Source organism: Oryctolagus cuniculus, chromosome 15 (assembly GCF_964237555.1).
Source record: "Oryctolagus cuniculus chromosome 15, mOryCun1.1, whole genome shotgun sequence".
NCBI lineage: Eukaryota > Metazoa > Chordata > Mammalia > Lagomorpha > Leporidae > Oryctolagus > Oryctolagus cuniculus.
This window is the reverse complement of record NC_091446.1, coordinates 76118617-76122297: the sequence shown is the minus strand read 5'-3', so window position 1 is coordinate 76122297 and position 3681 is coordinate 76118617. Positions and strand designations below refer to the sequence as shown.

Sequence of the window (3681 nt, the reverse complement as noted above, 5' to 3'; positions counted from 1 at the left end):
CTGGCCACTGGTCGCCTCACAGCCCAGAGTGCACATCCTCAGTGACTGTGATGTCACAGAAGCCTGCCAGCCAATCCCTAGTGGCTCTGCTGTGACAAGAATCAGGGTCCTCAGCCCTGGCTTTATCAAAAGTCACCAGAAGTGGGGCCTGTGTTTTCCCCAGGGCCCAGGTGAAGAGGGCAGGGCTCTGGGAAGGGTGCCATGGAACCAGTGGCACCTGCCCCTTTGTGTCGGGCCCCCTCTGGGTTCCTGTGGAGCTGTTTGGTGGGACAACCCAAGGGACTGACCTTGAACTCTGCAGTCTGATTTTTTTCATTTTTTCCTACAGTGGTGGCCAGTGCTCCATAGTAAGAAGGAGAAGTTCAAATAGAGAAATCATCTAGAAACTTTGAATGCAGAGAGGGAAGATAATTCAAATCTCTAAGTGCCATGTATGTGATATAAATTTATAAGGTATTATCACACATTTCAGAAATATATCACCACACTGTATATTCTAAATGTCACATAATGGACTCAGCTTTCTGATTTCTCAAATATGTCTTCTGTGCTGTCAAATATATTTTAAAAGTAAGTATCTTTTTAATGGCCCATAGTGGGTCACCTCGACAGAACAGGAGAAAAATCACAATTTCTCCTGGTGCTAAGTGCTTTGTACATGCAGAGGTGGCCAGAGAGAGGGAAAGAGTACACTGTTCTTTTCCAGGTTGTGGTGTAGGAAGGGTGAGGTTGGAAAACCACATGGGTCCCAATGCTGCCTGCAATTCTGGCTCCATGGCACCTTCAGGAGGAAAGGGAAAGGGGTGTGGTCCCTGCTGTCAGGGTGGGAGGGAACAGAGGGAAGGGCACCATGTGTAGCATGGACCCTGTCTGGGCTATCTCATTTACTCCTCCCTTCTCTACCCTGATACACACAGCCGTCTATCAGAAGGGTGCTGAGGTCAAGGCCTGGACCAAGGCTCTGTTAAGGTGATGCTGCCTGAGCAGGAGGCTTCCACTCAATCTCATCCCAGATGGACTGTGGGGCATCCGCCCTGGCCAGAAGTTGCCAGCTCTGCAGCCTGAGAAGATGGAACCCACGGAGGCACTGGGGCATCTCCAGCCCTATGATCTTAATGGGGAGACTGGCAGGGCTGGGGGATAGGGAAGCATTCAGGGTCCTGCCCTTAGGGGAAACAGATCTAAGTCAGTTAGATGGGGCCAGATGAATAGCAGAGTTACAGAGCAGAGGGAGGGAGGGGGAAGGGCAGAGGGGAGCGGATGAGGTCAGTCCTGAAGCTGCCATGTTGAAGCCCCTGCCCTTGTCACTACCCGCAGCAGGTGTGTTCTGGGAAGCCTAGAGATCGGTCACATGGAAAAGGAAGGGAAACACAATGGGGGCTTGGGGGTCCTGGCTAAGCTGGGCCATTGGGTTCCTACCTGCAGAGGGCGCACAGGCCCAGGTGGCATCTCTGAGGAGGAGCTCCACATCCCAGACACCTGGTTCCGTGGTGTCCTTCCAGCCTGACGTCCATGGGTCTCCAGATGTCTAGCACCAAGCCCTGGCTCCGAGTGCAGGCAGATGGCTCCTGAGATAACCTGACCTGAGCCAGGCAGGCAGAGGATCCCCCAGGCCTTGGACCTCCTCCTGGGATCCTGTTCGCTTTGTTTCTGGCTGTGTTCCTGATGCTTAGATAGATTTTTTTTTTTACATAACATACATAATTTTATTACAAAATTTTTTTTAAAAAAAACAAAGAATGCAACATCCTAAAAAAAAAAATCCAAATTTACTAATGATACTAATTCCTACAACTTTGCTGTGCTACCATACACAAGTCAAGAAATTAAAGAAACCATTAAATATTTAGGAACATTCAACATCAGAAGCTTTAAAATCTAACTGTATGTAGTAGCCCCTCAAAAAGCTACAACCTGCATTTTTTTAAAAAAAGTATTTTCTCTACAAAGAATCTTATTAGCTATACAAAAATCTGTACAGTTTTTTTATACTGAAGCTAATATTGAGCTGCACTTGAATTCACATTCTTAGCAAAACAACTGCCTGAGCGCACACGCACACTCCACACTCATCATTACAGGATAGCCATTTATTCTTCATCTTCATCCTCTTCCTCATCATCTTCATCTTCTTCCTCTTCTTCTTCTTCCTCCTCATCTTCAGGTTCATTCTTCTTCTTTGAGCCTGTGGGTCTACCAGGGCCCTTCTTTCCCGCTTCACTTTTGCCCTTGGCACGGTATGCAGCAATATCCTTTTCATATTTCTCCTTTAGCTTAGCTGCTTTCTGTTCATATGGTTGTTTATCTTTGGCTGACTGTTCAGACCACATCTCACCCAATTTTTTTGCAGTGTCCCCAATGGACAGGCCAGGGTGTTCACTTTTGATCTTTGGGCGATGTTCAGAGCAAAACAGAAAGAAGGCAGATGGTGGTCTTTTAGGAGCATTGGGATCCTTTTTCTTTCCCTTCTTATCACCCTTGGGAGGAACGTAATTTTTCATCTCCCTGTCATAACGAGCTTTATCACTTTTTGCCATATCTTCAAACTTGGACTTTTCCTTTGCAGACATGGTCTTCCATCTCTCCGAGCATTTCTTAGAGAATTCCGCGAAATTGACCGAAGAGTCAGGGTGTTTCTTCTTGTGCTCTTCCCGGCACATCTGCACGAAGAAGGGATAGGAAGACATTTTGCCCCTCGGCTTGTTGGGGTCTCCTTTACCCATGACGACGGAACGGCGGCCACCTGGTGGGGAGGGAGCCCGTGGGTCGGCGCGGAGCCCGCCTAGATAGATTATTTTAACTTCATGAGCTGGAAGGCATACCTCCTTCACTGTGTTGCCCTGTTCACCTGCCTTTCAATCAGGGGACCCCTCACCAGGAAGTAGCGCCTCTTACCCAGGATATGGGGGTGGTACCATGTAAACACTTCCATTTTTTTGAAAGCTCATAAAAAGTGAGGAAGGATGGAAGCACTCTCTCCTTGTAGACTCAGGACAAGCAGAGCAGGGTATGATGATTCCCTTCCCTTAGCCATTTCTCCATTAATAAAGCCCTAATGGGCCTGTGTATTTTTCTCACTTTGTAACTAAAGTTTACCACACTGCAGGCTGTGTTTGGGCCTGTATTTAGAATTCTTCTCTAAGTAAAAGGCAAGAGTCTGGAAAATTAATTTAGGCTCAGACCAAGCCCATAACATTCCCAGTTTCAGACTGACCCACTCAGGAGTCGGGTCAGGTCCGTGGATCCCACCTTTTTGGGAGATGCCCATGCTTTCACTGGAAGGGTCTCTGCCAGGACATCTTCCCTGCAAGCCTGGGGCCCTGGTCCCATGCTCCCCTCACTGTCCACAGGAGCTGTTGGGAAGCTGCTTTCTCAACCCCTCTGGCCAGAGCTGCCCTCCAGCTGTTGTCTCCAACCCCCAGGCCAGGCCCACACAGCTGGCGGTCAGGTTGGTTCTGACCTGCTGACTGTTAGCAGTGCAGTTTGTTCAGAACCAGTACTGTGCAGGCTGCAGGCGGGAGCCACAGCAGCACTTAGAAAGTTCCTGGAAAGTGGAATTGAAAGATAGGTTGCTTTTGTGTGGGGGGAAAAAATCTTTGTAATCAGTGCATACAAGGGGTCTACAGAACATTCTTGGAAATGTACATTATGAAAAAATAGTGCATGGATTTCAGTGTTTTT

At 48.1% G+C, this 3681-nt stretch overlaps 1 pseudogene; it reads right to left on the bottom strand.

The window, feature by feature from the left end:
• Positions 1-1678: 1678 nt before the first annotated feature.
• Positions 1679-2777, bottom strand: LOC138845404 (high mobility group protein B2 pseudogene; annotated as a pseudogene).
• Positions 2778-3681: the final 904 nt, after the last annotated feature.